The sequence below is a fragment of the Schistocerca americana genome, chromosome 7, assembly GCF_021461395.2.
Source record: "Schistocerca americana isolate TAMUIC-IGC-003095 chromosome 7, iqSchAmer2.1, whole genome shotgun sequence".
NCBI classification, from domain to species: domain Eukaryota; kingdom Metazoa; phylum Arthropoda; class Insecta; order Orthoptera; family Acrididae; genus Schistocerca; species Schistocerca americana.
In genome coordinates, this window is record NC_060125.1 from 503,692,582 (window position 1) to 503,709,824 (window position 17,243).

Here is a 17,243-nt window from a genome sequence, read left to right on the forward strand (position 1 = left end):
ATACATTTAACAGCTGTTATTGTAATTCATTTGGGTGATAAGATTTTTTGTTGAACCTGCTTGGAGCTACGCCCAGTTGATGTGACTTTTCTTGTTTTTGGGAACTCTGTACTTCCGATTTTCAAGTCCTGCTCTTAATGGTACAATTTTTAAAGTTGTTTGTTTAAAAATGATCTCAGTCTGTTCATGCTTTGGTGAGAATTCTGATTCTTTTAATAAGTTTTTAAATTGTGATGTTAATGTTGTCGATAACTAATACAATGTATTACATGAAACAATAAATGACAAAATATGTGGGTCTCCAAGTTTTCCCTTAAAGCCATCCCAAACCTAGTTGTGAGGTATCAGGTACAATGTAATTCCTCGATTTGAAGAGTACACCCAGCCCAAACACCCTTATGAAATATCATGTTTCGGAGACGCATCATTGTGAAAAATCACTGATTGTAAAATTGGTTAAATGGACCACTGTACAGCAAACCATTCACCATTTCAACGTTAAATAGGGTAGCTTTCTACAGGTTGCAGAAGCCAAGGCAATGCATGTTTAGCTCTGCTCTCACACGTAACAGGCCACAGAAAATGACATGGTGGCAGGAATACGGCCAATATACTATCGAAGCACGGAAAACCGTTGCCTCGCTAAACGAGTCTTGGTATTCATTAGTAGATGGTGATAGCAGAATGCAAATATGCTACAAGCTGCGTGAGGTTTTTCATCCCAGTTACCGATAGAGCACCATTCATTCATGGGCTGGAGTCATTAACTTGAGGGAGATGTGTATGTCTACTGTAGTCTATCACTGGATAGTGATACGGTGACCAATTGCCAACTGCACAAGTACCCGGCAGGCGTCCAGCACATTCAGCACTTCAATGCACCAGCTTATCCCTCTCAAACAATGATCAAAGTATTGTGAACAGCACTCCCATGATGCAGCCACTCTTTGGACCACCCCGTCTTCCCACCAGATAGCTGATCTCAGTCTTGGTTAATATCTAGCTCGGCTGCAAATGGGTTCTCCTTGGTCCGAGCCTCGAGTTTTGGGCAACGGTTAAGTAGTCATTGATTAGGGTGGCTGCCCGTCTTCTATAATGTCCTGTCTGTTGCCTCCATCATAAGGACGCTACTAAAGTCTGATTAAAATTACTTGTTGGTTGACACTTCACAAGTAGGAGCTGGTTTCCTCCAGTTAGAGCACTCAATGTCACGCACGAACTGTTCGCCATTGCCAGACTGCCACAGCATGTCGTTAGTTCACTCCCATTGTGCAACGTGCGAGAATGCTTTGAGAGGATGGCGAAAAATGGGGCATTTCTTACTGATTACTGAAGAATTTGTGCAAACTGCATTCATGGTTAATGTTGGTGAAATGACCATACTTTTTACTGGTAAAGAAAAGTAGAGAAGGATAGAAGTGTAGCAGGAACCTGTTGTCTTCGTACATTGGGAAAAAAGAGAAATCTGGATCCTTTCGTAATAGACCCCATTCGGCGCCACATATACAATTCTCACAGACATCAGCTTACATTAGATAAGCTTCATATGACATTACGTGGGAGAGAACTTTATGAAGGCAGCTAATCGTCGTTTTCGGCTGGTTCTGCAGACTCTCGGTTTTAAATACAGAACTATTTCAGGCTGTAAAATGGTGATGGAACTAGCAGACATAGCCGCATTGCGATACAGATTTTTTACATGAAATCCTAGACACTAATTTAGAGAGTATTGTTTGGATTGACGAAACATGTATGAAAGCTGGTCTTTCTGTTACGAAAAGTTGGACTGATGACAAAGGAGAAAGTACACCATCCCCTTTGGCAAAGATGGAAAAATTATTCTTTTGCATGCTGGTACTTACCATGGCTTTAGTCTCAAAGAAAACGTCAGAGTACCACGAAGAAATGATTTATGATACATTTTTAAATTGCTTCGAAAATACTTACCAAGTTTAGAAACTCCATCAGTAATTATTCTCGACAGTTCTCCATACCACTCAATTTTAAAAGCTGAGGCTCCAGCCCTGTCCTCTCCAAAGCAATACATTATTCATGGCTTATAACAACATGTAGATACTGTAAATGCTACAGTGAAACAAGCAGAATTATTAGAAATTTTGTCACTGCATAATCTACATCTTTCATAACAGTTCAGTCTGTACTGCCTTCTCACTACAGAACACAGAACTCTAATGATGGCTGTTACTGAAGAGTAAAATGGACGGGAGGGAACTTGATTCCCAGTGGCAGACCTCCTCCTCCCCCCCCCCCCCCTCACTCCCATTCCCATCCTCTGGCTGACCTTGACTTGTGTCACCAATGACACTGCATAATGTGCATGCACTATTACATCAGCTGTTATATGAAACAGAGAAAAAGTGCTGATGGTAGCAATTTGGGCCAGAACATAGAGTGGCCCTCTACTAGCGTCATATGTTGGTATAGTAGAAAACAGCTACGCTAGGTTTCGTTGAAGTAAGGCCATTATTTCATTAGCTATTGGAGTGTGTAAAAACGATAACTGAGAGAAATTAATATGCAAAATCTGTAGATATTTATGTCTCAAAATCCCTATAGGTCAATGCCGATGAGTATTTCACTTGTGGTGGTGTAAGTCGAGTGTTGTTCGATCGAAGTACAACACAAAAAAGCTGCCGAAAGCGATCCACATACCCAGTTAAGAAAATTATAGATTAGAATAAAATGGAATATTAAGACGACCCAGTTAAGAAAATTATAGATTATGGAATAAAGTGGAATATTCCGACGGTGTGGCAATGGAAATCATTATACTCGTGTCCTCTGCCCAGATGGATTTCTGCAGGCACACTAAGCGGTTTACGTTACATGTTACTGTGTTGTTTAGCCACAGTTTAGTCTGCACCTTGTCCCCATGACGCAATGTATGAAGTACCTTTAAGACTGACGTTTGAGTATTTAAATTCAACATTGGCGTTAATTCAGCGTTTTGAAATTGTAACGTGAGTTTTAAATCATTACATATGTCACATCGAATGACATGTGCATAAATTTGCAACTTTTCGTTAACACCAAGTTACAGATGTTTCCCATTTCACTAAGAAACTTCATACATGCAGTCCAACAACATGACATTGCAAATTTAACCCCCACTTATAGTATTCGCAATTACAGCTTTTTTTCTGAATTCTGTTATTCCTAAAGTCGATCTGCCACAGATTACTCGCTATTTTATATTATTTATTCTATGGGCATCAGAGGTATATGATATTTTACCTTCATCATACCTCGTTCCGTTTGTCTTGGTAAACCGCAACAGGGATCCTCTTGTAATGTAAGTTAACTCAAACTCATTGTATTAACTGTTTATGCACAAAGCAAATAATTGCGCAATGGATGACGCTCCCTATGACAATGGCATACCATGATAATCAGACCAAAAAGGGGGGGGGGAGTTTTTGCGTTATGTCCGACATTTAACTAACTTACCGTACACCTGTTCCTATCTGAAATTGAAATCTTTTAGCCCCTTTCTTAATATTTTTTAATTGTTCTGTTATTCTTTCGTCACTTATGTTGGTGGACATGAGAGGTTGGGCGTTTCTCTATTGCGAATACTACTATTGCGAATTCAAACAAAGATTTAACACTAATTCATAAAACATTTTTCTCATTCACGAAAATAGTTTACACTCAACTTTTTACACAAATGTCGAACATAAAACACCTTGTTAATTCCTAATCGGGACTTTAATTGGTTTCCTAAACTAAATTTACTTGGGCTGCACTGTTGATACCTCGTTGTTGGTATGAGGTAGATAGGAATGGCAGCAAAATAAAAATTGTGCCATCATTCCCCAACGTTATCATACAGATCACTCTTTTCTTTACACACTATCGTTTAAACATTACTAAGTAACAGGCCAAACAAATGAGGCTACCAGATACTTGAATTGTAGCGTCTCATAGTATAGAACTTTACAATTTCTTTCAAAAAATGATCGAAGTTAATTTATGTTTATTTAAATGCCGTGCTGAAAAATACCTATTGTGGTTTAAGATCAGTAGAAAGTACCACACAACCTACCACATTTGGAACTCATAACTAAATCGCAACTTAAATCCAAAAAATAAATATACTCAGCATTTGTATTTCCCTCGTAATGCTTATAACCGGACGGTAGCGATTAACTAAGCTACCATAGATTTGGAGTAATTTGCCTATCTGACTACAAATACAGCCACAAAAGCAAACCATAATTTAAGAAGAAAAATCACAAATGAACCAAAATTTATCACTTTGTATCATATATATGATTCCTATTGCTACTTATTCTGGCTAGATCTAAGCTTTTATTCTCCCCACTCCGTTAGCCAGAACACACGTGGCCAAAATCTATCACAAAGATAACCTACCTAAAAACACACACAAAGTTCAAAATCACTTTCCTTACGTATCCACTTCCTGGCACACATTATACAACAGCAACAAGCATTTTAATGAGCACCAACTACAGTGAACCATGTCTACTGCAATTGGCACAGAATTACGAGTACCCGTTCCGAAAAGAGAACTACGTCTAAATTCAAATACAATTTCTTCAAAATTATTGCAAGTGACTCTGAGCTCAGCTGAACACTTAATATAGTGAGTAACTCAGCTATATCTCAAATAATATAGAAGTTCAATATATCAAAAAGAAAATATCGTTAATTTTGATTAAAAAAAAAACAACATAGCCATTTGTCGCAAAGAAACATTTCACTCCCACTTTTACTTATTGAACATTTAGCTTAACTTTAACCACACACAAACATGCCAGGCTGAGGGCCTGCACGACATTAAGTTACCAAGCCCTAACAAGTTAAAAGATCAAAATTATGAAAATTACACCATCTTCTGATATTTCCCTGTCAATGGTGACTTTAATAAACATGGTTCTACGCTTACCGACGATGAGACTACACACGTCAGCTCCCCGCGACTGAGTGACGAGCAAGACCACCTGGCCACAAACTACCCTCCCTTCAAACACTGAGGGCAGAGGATAGTCCTCATTAGCTGACCGATATAACTTCCTCTAGACTATCGATTCAGCCCAAAGCCTCTGCTAGCCTCTTTGCTCAGCGTTACCGTCTGCTCTGTTTTCGTAAACCACCACCTTCTACATAGCTTTGGTTAGTGGCCGGCTAGTTGCCTGTACACATATGTTCATTCATTCATACATCTGCTAGGAAGGGCAGGACGCAACGAGGCAAGTGTGACACACGAGATGAAATAGACATGCAGACATTTCATCATTCTACAGCTCGTGATGTAATGAATTATTGCTTTGTAGCTTGCCATTATGCTGCCGAAATTGTTATCATAGAATGTGCTTGCAAATAATTAAATGGAACATAATACCAGTACTGCTTTAACATTACTAATCACACTAGTCGAGAAGTCATCCAGACCCAGAATACATCAAGATAACATCGTGTGACTTCGCCTCTAGAGTTGATAATAGCCTCTGTTTCGCTAGGAAAGAGAGTCTACAAGTTTCTTCCTGTATGACATGTCCAACAACTCATTGACGATCATATCTAGTTGATCGTTACGTATGGTGATACGTTGCTGACTTCTCCTGCAGTGAAAACAAAGATTACCACTTATGTCGCAAGAAAGGAGATAATACTTTTCTTGGAAGAGTATTTTGGGTAACTGAAGTACACATAACTATCGCGTTTGTTTTATCGTAAAGCAAATCGGAAGTGATTCCGATATGATCTATGAGTATATATAGGAAACACAAATGTATTCGCTCAGACGCAAACATGCATTCCGTCGCGCTGTTGCTGTTGGCTGTGGTCTTGTACACAGGGGCAGCGGTTGTCCCGCGCCCTCCCACGGTTCAAGAGGTACGCTAATCAACAACGAAAGGAGTAGAGCTAAACTTTAACGTTCCTTAGACATAAATTTTGGGAGACATGTAGGCCTTGTTGAATCTCCATGGAACAGTCGCATTATTTAGAATGAGATTTTTCACTCTGCAGCGGAGTGTGCGCTGATAAGAAACTTCCTGGCAGATTAAAACTATGTGCCGGACCGAGACTCGAACTCGGGACCTTTGTCTTTCGCGGGCAAGTGCTCTACCAACTTTTTTTTTAATCTCATTTTTTTTTTCGCTTTTTCTCGTTGCATGTGCTCGGGGCGGACGTCGTAAGACATCCGTTTAAGTTCGTTGTTGATCGATTAACTCAGTTCTTTTATTACAGAGGGCAACTAACCATCTGACCCAACACGCTGAGTTACCGTGCCGGCAAACCAACTGAGCTACCCGAGCACGACTCACGCCCCGTCCTCACAGCTGTACTTCTGTCAGTACCTCGTCTCCTACCTTCCATCTCCTGTGGGAGAGCTTTTGTAAAGTTTGGCAGACAGGAGTCGAGGTACTGGCAGAAGTAAAGCTGTGAGTCCCGGGTGTGAGTCGTGCTCGGGTAGCTCAGTTGGTAGAGCACTTGCCCGCGAAAGGCAAAGGTCCCGCGTTCGAGTCTCATTCCGGCACACAGTTTTAATCTGCCAGGAAGTTTCAGTGTCGCATTATTTGTCTGAAAATGTCTCGGGATCCAAACCAATTCTTAAAAGAGGATAGGCAAAATGGGATGTGACGAGCACTTTTTCAGAAATGTCGAGTCTAGTTTCTTCAGCGAGGTGTCGTCGTTTTCAGTTGCTGAACAGCGCCTACAAGGTGTTTCAGGAGGAACAGAAGATATTTTAGGATGTAGTACTATAGATTAATTTCAATAAAACATACCATGGAACAAGTGTACACTTTTGGTTGATTACAGAGAGATGCAACTGACTACCGATGTACGTTTTCATTTCGCGTGTTGGTACTCTAGTTGACTTGGAATATTTGCATCTACATGACTGCCCTGCAATTCACACTTAAGTGCCTGGCAGAGGGTTCACTGAACCACTTTGAAATATTTCTCTTGCGTTTCTCCAACAGCACGCAGGAAAAACCAATACTACAGTATTTCCGTGCGAGCTCTGATGTCTTTTATTTCATTATGATGACTATTTCTTCCTATGTGCGTGTGTGTCAACGAAATAATTTCGCATTTGGAGGAGAACGTTAGAGACTGAAATTTCCTGGAAAGATCCTGCTGCAACGATAAACGCCTTTGTTTTAATGTTTGCCACCGCAACTCATGTGTCGTATCCGTGACACTCTCATCCCTACGTCGTGATAATACAAAACGAGCTGCCTTTATTTGAACTTTTTCGATGTCCTCCGTCAGTCATACCTGGTAAGGATCCAAAACTGCACAGCAATACTCTAACAGAGGATGGGCAAGCGTAGTGTAGGCAGTCTCTTGTATCATTTTCTAAGTACTCTGGCAGCAAAACGCAGTCTTTGGTTTGCCTTCCCCACAATATTTTCTATTATATAGTTGAGTTGACAGCCCTTACTGTTGTATGATTTCTCATTACGCCTTCCTTACAGTAATCATCTGGTGATCCTACACTTTTCATTATTTAGGATCGATTGACGCTTTTCGCACCATACAGATCTCTTGTCTAAATCATTTTATAATTGGTTTTGATCTTCTGCTGACATTACTAGATAGTGAATGACAGTATCATCTGCAAACAGTCTAACATGGCTGCTCAGATCGTCTCCTATCTGTAAGTCGTTTATATAGATTAGGAACAGTAGAGGGCGTATAACAATTTCTCGGAGAACACGAGATATCAGTTCTGTTTTACGCATGACTTTTCACCAGTTACTACGAACTGTGGCCTTCCCGACAGGAAATCACAAATCCAGTCACACAGCTGAGACGGTACTCCAGAGGCTTGCAACTTGATTAGAAGCTTTTTAGAAACTTAGTAATATGGAATGAATTTGAGAGCCTCTGTCAACTGCCTCATTTTTTTAGAATAAAGAGTAGGGTGTGTTCCATAAGAGTGATATTTTCTACATCCGTGCTGTATGCGTGTCAACAAATCGTTTTCGTCGACGTAATTCATAATGTTCGAAAACAGTATATTTTCAAAATCATAGTGAAAATTGACATCAGTGATATCGATCTATAATTCATCGTATTACTCCTGTTTCATTTCTTGCGTATTAGTGTGACGTGTGCAACTTTCCAGTCTTTAGGTCCTGACGTCCCGTCGAGCTAGCAGTTGAATATGATTGTTAAGGGGACATTGTACGTGAAATTCGTTGAAATTTGACATTTTCTGTTTTCTACATCATAACGTACTTTGGACTTTCCTGACATTTTGGTGTATAATACATTAAAAATCATACAATTATGAGAACTTCAAATAATATTTTGAATGTTGACGTGTGACTCAAATTTCGCGGCTACGCATATACCGCCACAGTTGAGCAGTCATATCTTGGGAACTACACAGTCTATAAGGCTGTGAATTGCTTTGTTTTATGACTACTGCTACGTTTCAGAATCTGGCATTACAAATAAACAAATAAGTCCTTTGTTTCTGATGCTGGTATTGCCAAAACTGGTAGCTACAAAACAAATAAAATCATAAGGACGGCTGTAGGCATTTCATTTTCTCACAAAAGGCAAGAAATGGATTATTAAATCGTTATACTGGCAGATAATTTAGAGGAGATGAAAAGAGCTGTGTGGAGCGCTTTCTTTCATCGAATATCAACCGATGAAAAGCCATGTCATGCTTTGTGTCTACCTCCACCAAACACTTGGTGTAAATATAGGCAAGCTGAATTTTCTAGCACTGTGCATGAATTTACACATAAATATTCTCTTCCTTTGGCAGTAATGGAGGCAGTTACACCTACTTACAGAGATTTGGCAAATCCTCAGTTACTAAAGAAGTGTTTACATGGGAAGACCCAGAATGTGAATGAGTCCTTCAATAATATTGTGTGGAGCCGTGTGCGTGAAAATGTATTTGTTGACCTTATGACTCTAAAGTTAGCTGTGCCTGATGCTGTAGTAACTTTTAGCGGGGGGAACTATGAAAGACTTAAGGTTATAGAGAAGTTAGGGGTAAGATTTAGACAGAACACAGCTAAAGGACTGCGGGAACTGGATGAGCTTCGTGTACGTGAAGCAGAGTTAGCTTCTCAGCAAATGACAAAAGAAGCAAGAAAGAAAAGGTGGGGGCAAGCACTGGGCTGTTGTGACACTGGAGAAGACACAGACTATGTACCAGGGCAAATTCTAGTGCATAAAAGACGCAGAAATGTCAGTCTGAATAAGAATTTATAATAAAAAAGTTTTAAACCTCATTATCTCCGAACTACATTTTTTGCAATAAATGAACCGTTTTCTAAAAAAGTACTGATGATAGAGATATGAAATTTTCACAGCATGCCAAGTATGAGATTCAACACATATGGCACTAGAATAATTAAAATGTCCTGAGTCGTTTTGTTTTATGATCATTTATTTCCAAAACTCCGTCAAAAATTGAGTTTATGAAAAGAAAAGGATAACATGCCCCACAATACAATGTTAGTAATACTTCTAGTTCACTGTATCTAGAAAGGTGCATTCAATAATTATGAAAAACTGTAAGTTGGTGTCTTAAAAAGTTTCCAAGATAATGGGTCACAAAATTCGATAATTTAACATTGGCGGCGTAGGACATACAATGTCCCCTTCAGTACAGAGCTATTGTATCAGCAATATCTGAAAGGAATCTAATGAGTATACAGCCTGGACCGGAGGACTTGCCTTTATTGAGCTATTTAAGCTGATTTGTTACACCAAGGATATGTACGTCTAGGTTACTCTTTTTGGCATCAGTTCTTGATTCTGACTCTGGATTATTTACTTCACCTTCTTCGGTTAAGGAATTTTGAAACACTGTATTTAGTAACGCTGCTTTAGTGTCACTGTTATCGGTGACATTACCTTCGTATCGCGCAGTGAAGGTATTGACTGTGTCTTGCCACTTGCGTGCTTCACATGCGACCAGAAGGTCTTTGGATTTTCTAATAGACTGAGACAGTGTTTCGTTGAGGAAACTATTAAAAGCACCTCTCATTGAACTTCGCTCTAAATGTCGATCTTTTGTAGAACTTCACCAGTCTTGGGGCTTTTGCGGTCTTTTACATGTGGCACACTTTGTTGTTGCTTCTATAATAGTGTTCTGACCTGTTTTGTGTACCTGTTATGAATTCATTTGGGATAAATCTCTCCATTGCTATCGATTGTAATTTTGTTTTGAATTTTAAGCTGTGAAGTTGTTCTCATGTTTAAATAATTGATTTTTTCAAGTGTGATTGTGATCTACTGTCCAGTTCTACTGTATCGACTGTTTAAGCGCATTTACAATTGCTAAGAATGCTGATATGGTAACTGTTTACGGTTTTTGTAATGGGTATGCTGTTACTGCTTGTAGAGAAAACGGATAGGATTTTCCAACAGCAGAATACCAGATTCTAGAGTGTTTACTCCAGTTTTCGCCAGCCTACATAAAACTAGTACGGTGCGTAGCAGTCATATTTCATGTGAACGGACATATTAACAATGTGGGATGAAGTAGCAGATATTATTCAGCTGTTACTTTTCAATAATCACTCGCAGAATTTTAACATACAAAAATATTGTGAATATAACGTACGCACAGCCTCTATCCTTACCATATGTAGCGGATTCGGAATTTCTATTAGGAGATAAAGGTCGATGATTGGAGCTTTGTCGTTGGCTTATTTTAAATCGCCATGTAATCTCATTCATACTATTTGTACTTTTGACGGTCTATCGCTTGCAACTCACACCGTTGGTGAGACGAAAACCCACATGCCTTTGTGCAGACGCATTTTGAGGAGCGCTACTCTATAAATGTGTGGTGAAGTATTACAGTCAGTCAGTTGATCGGGCCCTTCGTCTTACTGGCTCGTCGTACAGGGCTCTGATGCGAAATGCCGTGTGTGAGCTTGTTTGATCTACATCAACTGCACCTATTGGGAGGCGGATCGCTCTTTCGAATCCAAATGCTTAATAAAGTTATCCATCGAAGTCAAATTTAACGCAGTTTTGTTAGTAAGGTGATGCTAATATTAAATTCCAACTGCCGACATTTCCACAACTATTATACTGATTAATTTCATCCGAGGGATTTACTAATTACGAAATGAAACACATGATCCAAGTAAATCCCAGTTTTGTTACACGTTATTATGTGTACACAGGATAATTGAAAACATTAAAATTTCGTTACACACTTCAAGAACATTCAACTCATACATGAAATCGACTGCAGAAAAAGTGCACTAAGGGTCTGGAAAGAGAATGTATGACTTGCTTAACCACTTCCTATCAGACTCATTAAGCGTAAAGAACTAGCGTGAATACGGTAATTGCATGATCGAGAGAAAGAAGGAGAACTTCTTGAGCGCTATGCACATGGATCGGTCGTGGTGAGCCTGCGGGAATTTGAGTCTAACGTATCCCTAACTTTATTGTTATCTAAGCAGTAGTCAGCAGGGAAGAAATAGGGATCCAGTCTACTAGTATCAAACATAGGCCTTAATTTGAGGAAGAAATTCTTGAGAACGTACGTCTGGAGGACAGCGTTGTTTGGTAATGAAACACGGACTGTGGAAAAACCGGAAGAAAAGAGAATCTAAGCAGTTGAGATGTGGTTCTGCAGAAACATGTTGAAAATTAGGTGGACTGGTAAGGTAAGGAACGATGAGATTATCCGCAGAATCGGCGGGGAAAGGAAATAGGGAAAACACTGCCAAGGAGAAGGATAATGGGACACTTATTAAGACATCAGGGCGTAACTTCTGTGATACTAGAGGGAACTATAGAGGGTAAAAACTATAGAGCAAGACAGAGATCGGGATAAATAATGGCTGGAAAAAAGAAAGAAAAAGCTGCTGAACCGTATCTATGACAGACGAGATGAGTGCAGACGTGTAGGTGAAGGCCAAGAGATTTTCGACTGCTACCAATCTAGCTGCAGATATTTCCGTCATCTCTCTCCGCATCTTAAGGCCAAGACCGTCTGTGTTGCCTGCTTATGAAGTGATGTGAAGAGAAGCCTGCAAAAGCTCCCTGAAGTGAAAACAAGTCTGAAGTCTCGAGAAGTCTACAGAAGTCCGGTGAAGGGTGAAGACACTATGCCCCCAGTAACTGCTCTGTGCGCGATTCCACGCTAAAAAAATTTGACCGCCATTGACAAGGTTCTTTCTTCCTCTTGCCAATACCATTTGTAGTTTTACTCCCAACATGGACTGTAAAAAAACGTAGCCTCCAATCTGGTGTCTGTCGACAAGTTCTGTACCGAGAATTCTGGGCCTTTGGCCTCCGTCATGAACGCCTGCTTTTTAGTCAGCTAATAACCGGTCGGAAAAATATTGAAATAGCACTATTTTTTCACGAGTTTTCAACACTCTTCTTTCGGCCTGTGCGCGGAGAAATTTCTCTCATCCCACTATTACAGCTCCAGCCAGTCGCCTCTGCCCCCGGTGATATAAAACGACACACAAAACTGCACATCCTCCCCTCGGTATCAGCGCGGGAGAGGTCTGCTGATCTGCTATCCACGCTCCGCTCTTACCTCTACAATAAAATATTTGCGTTTCACAAGGGAAACCCAACTGTACGTAAGCCCATATTGTTAATTAGGGAAGAAGAAGGTGATATGATCTTACAATCTCTGGTATTACTCTCGTATTAAATCAGAGAAAGATTCAATGGATCTGAACATGTTTTCTCGATTGATTAATTAGATTTGCATATCAAAAAGAGAAAAAATGAGGATAGGTTGGACCTAATTAAACATGACCTTCCTGAAATTATTGGAAGAGGTTCCTTTACATACATGGATAGGTATGCTCTTACAGCATAGGGAGAGTCCTTTGACATTCTCATGAGCTGAAATATCATCTAAATCTAACATTCCCCAGATGACAGATCGCCAGAAATGGTCACATGTGTTGGTATGAAGGTCCTCGGAACTTACGTCATTAGATTTTTGCTTCTGTGTATGGTTCAGTGGGGAATTCTACATAGAAAAGGTAAATGTAATAAACGAATTGATTGTTCTGATTACGAGGAATGGTGACCAAGAACTTATTACAGGGGGATGACGTATTCGTGACTGTGGAGAACGGAGTTCTGAGGGGCGTGGTGGCCACATCACTGAACGGCGCTCTCTACAACCAATTCCTGGGCGTACCATACGCCACACCGCCGCTGGGAGATCTGCGATTCCGTGTAAGTATTATACATTAAAATTTTTATTTCTATAGCAATCCTTTGTATAAAATTTCTCTTAGTTTCGGAGCTCAGCAGGCTTTCAATATATTAATACACGATGAAAGCTCTCTTGATAACTTTATTTAACAATCAAATTTAATCGTTCTTTTTATGACGTCATTCAATCCTATGTGGTCCTTGTGGAGGCTCGTATTATATTAGAATGACCCTAATGTGCGTTCGAATGAAAACGATGAAGAATTGTTGAGGACATCGGGGCTAGTTGCTACTGTTATTGTAAAGAAAATTACTGCAAGTATGTTTCATAGCTGTTTTAAAGCACGGGAACTGTTAATGTAACACCAGTATAATAAACAGATTTCCTCCTCTTATTTTGCGATATCGGGAACTGCGGTCATTTGAGGTTATTTCCGTCGGTTGTTGTGGTGCTCTTCATTTGAGGACTGATAGGACGGCCGGCCAGAGTGGCCGAGCGGTTCTAGGCGCTACAGTCTGGAACCGCACGACCGCCACGGTCGCAGGTTCGAATCCTGCCTCGGGCATGAATGTGTGTGATGTCCTTAGGTTAGTTAGGTTTAAGTAGTTCTATGTTCTAGGGGACAGATGACCTCAGAAGTTAAGTCCCACAGTGCTCAGAGCCATTTTGAACTGATAGGACGTATCGCTCCACGCTAGTATATCCCGTGCAAGTCTCGTAATATGTGCAGAACAACTTACAACCACTTCAGAGTGCTTACTGAAGTCTCGGTATCTCTCTACGATTTCGACTCCACCCCCCCCCCCCCCCGTCCCTTCCCCGCCACCTTTCTCTAAACTTCCATTCATTACCTAACTGACCACTTCCTTGATGCTTCAGGATATGTCGTATCAACATACTCTTTCGTTTAGTCAGGTTGTACCATAATATAATTCTCAGGCAGTCGATGTATTATCTTAAGTTGTCTGACGTGCTCATCTAACCTTCAGTATTCTTATGTGATGGGGTACTTTCTTTCGCAAATGGTAGGTACGAAAAGTTATCATGTGGAACAATACTAAATACCGTGCTTGCGCATCAGCATAGATTTGTCCGAGAGAAGCCAAATCTTTAAAAACGCATTTATTGATGTAACTGATCTGATGAGTTTTAAACGCGTCGTGCACTCCCCTCCCCTCCCCCGCACTAATTATGACAGGAATCATACAAAACGATTCATAAGTACCCAGTTGAGTTGGTACTTTTAAGATCGATTACTTTGACATCCAAACGTTATGCATATTTAAGTAGTGTATATAACCTTTTGATACTATTAATATGAATGTGGATATTACCTTTAAGGTTCAGTAATCATGTAAGTACATCCACCGTAGCCCATTAGCTGTGAAATATATGTACAAAATATTCACAAATTATTTAATATACACTGACGAAAAAAATCGCAACACAAAAAAAATTAATGTAGAATAATGAAATATTTAAGTGATTAACAATGCAAGATCTCAGGTAATGTAAGCGCGAGATAAGCCATTGCAAATGTGAAATGCTGGTACATTGATCAGTGTTGTAACCGCCAAAGTGTTGTATGCAAGCAGGCATTGTCTTGTACAGGTGCCGGAGGTCAATTTGTGGGAAGAATTCCATGCTTGTTGCACTTGATCAATACAGGAGCGGCTAATGCTATTTGTGGATGACGCTGGACTTGTCGTCCAATGATGTCTCATATGTGCTCGATTGCAGACAGATCTGCTCTTCGAGCAAGTCAACACTCTGTAGAGCAACTTAGGTTACAACAGTGGTATGTGGGGGGAGGGGGAGCGTTATGTTGTTGGAAAACACCACCTGGAATAATGTTCATGAATGGCAGCACGACAAATCGAAGCAAGAGACTGATGCACAATTTAGTTGCGTGGGATATCCATGAAAGTGTTCCTGCTGTGGTATGAAATCTCACCCCAGACCTAACTACAGGTGTAGGTCCAGCGTGCATAGCAAGCAGGCAGGTGGCCTTCTTCGGACCAACACATGGCCATCTCTGGCACCGAGGCAGAACCAGCTTTCATCAGAAAACCCAACAGACATCCACCCTGCCCTCCAGAGAGCTCTCACTTGACACCACTGAAATCGCAAACGACGATGGTTTGGGGTCAGTGGAAAGCATGCTACACGGCGGTTTTCTCTGAGCCTTGAAGTAACCGATTTGTAGTTACGTAACTGTGGCGTCCACTGCTGCTCATATTGCTGCTACTAGCGCCACTCTTATGCGACTGGCGCGAAATTTGAAGAGACATTTTCTTTCAGATGTAGAAATACGCCTACCAACCTTCGTTTATGTCGCACAACCCTTTCTTGGTGGTGCAATTTTTTCCGTAAGTGTCTTGCAGTAATATTTTGTTGAACTAAAGTTGAATACAATGCATTATGAAAGATTTTTCTGGGTTGGTTGGAAAGAGTGAAACCCAGATCCTGCATTCCACTAGATGATAGTGGTAAATCTTTCAAAACCGATCTCAAATTGGCCGGCAGAGCCGGCTTTTGACAACCTAGGACCTATTGAGGACAGTCCTAGTTTCCTAAGTTTGTCGACTTATTGTGCAACCAGGCCAACTGGGTTTCAGAATTCGTAGCCCTATGACTGCACTTGCCACTGTGTTTCACCCCGTAGAGTTTTGAGATGGTTTCAATCTCCGGACAGCACATATTTTCGACATTCATATTTGAAACTAGTTTCGCCACATATATAACAGACTTATTTCGACTGCTGCATTCAACTCCCAAGATTATGTATAAATGTACACATCTACAGTAGAGCATCAGGATATTTTTCATGGAGCTCTACTCCGCCGTGTAAAACTCAATGTATCTCCAGCAAGCCAGCACGAGTCTTCTTCGTCCACATCAAACGGCAAACTACTGTTATGATTCCGTTGTACAGCACGGAGGGGAATCCTTATCGCAAATGGAGAACGGTAGTCGGGCACTTATACTGCTGCGTGTTTATGTTGTTTTGAGAACTGGCTTGGGAATTCATGTGCCAGAGGATCTACAGTTCGATTAGGGCTGTAAGAGGAATGCCAGAGAAAGGATTGTGGACACTATTTCTGCACAATTCTGTAAAGTTTCGCATCCCTCTTGACTGCAGCACAGCGCTGAAATCGCCACTGCATCTAGGAATCGACATAATGTCCCTTGAACAGCGTGACAACCAAAAAAGTGCCAAGATTATGTGACTGCTAAAGCCTTTCGGGCTCAGCAGTGTTAAAGCTGCTGTTGATTAGAGCCGCTGATAGTCAGGGCTAGAAGTGTGTGAGAATTCTGTAACGAATAAAAACTCTGTTCCCAGATTACAGAAGGTGGCAATTACCTCCTAGCGTCCCCTCTTATACCCCTTGTCCTCTATGTTACAGTGCCCATCTACAAGGAGGGTATCAAAAGTTGTGCACAATAGTCCAGCAACACTGCCATCTGTCTGTCGTAGATATCAGCGATAGTGGCTTGAGAAACTGCTGAAATCGGTTAAATCACACAAGTCTCCAGAACTTGTGAGAAACTATACAGAATCTAATCATACAATGTAGGCTTTCACGGCCGGTGTTGTCTTCATTTAAAACTTCCGGGCCGAGAGGCCGTGGTCGATGTGTACAATTTCCACCTGACGTTTCGTCTCCATCTGCGGGAGACATCTTGTGAGGTCGTCCGGCTACTGACACTAAGGCTCCATGTACTCTCGCATTTATAGAGCACATAGAGGGCACCACCATTCGTCACGTGATGCCGACAGTATGCCTATCTTTGGAAGGCGTCATCATTTTCGATTAAGAGTAACCGACTGTCATTCTGCTGGCGCAACGTCGACATCCATAGTTTGTCCAACTTTGAAACTTCATCTTTTCTATTAAAATTATTGTGGTGTTTGTGAATCTCTATTGCTTCTCTATACATGATCGCATGATAAAGGGATGTTCGTGCTAAAACGGTTGTCTCATTAAATTTAATTTTGTGGTTCCCATCTCGAAAATCATGCTCAGCTACGGCCGATTTTTCGATGTGTCCTAAGCGACAG

At 40.7% G+C, this 17,243-nt stretch overlaps 1 protein-coding gene across 1 annotated transcript in view; it reads left to right on the forward strand.

Annotated features, from left to right (window-relative positions):
* Positions 1-5,803: 5,803 nt before the first annotated feature.
* LOC124623042 (cholinesterase 1-like) overlaps positions 5,804-17,243 on the forward strand; it is a 38,025-nt gene continuing 26,585 nt past the window's right edge. The window contains exons 1-2 of the mRNA XM_047148835.1: positions 5,804-5,880; positions 13,066-13,200. The gene's annotated coding sequence lies outside the window, so the exon portion shown is untranslated. The remainder of the gene's footprint in view (positions 5,881-13,065; positions 13,201-17,243) is intronic.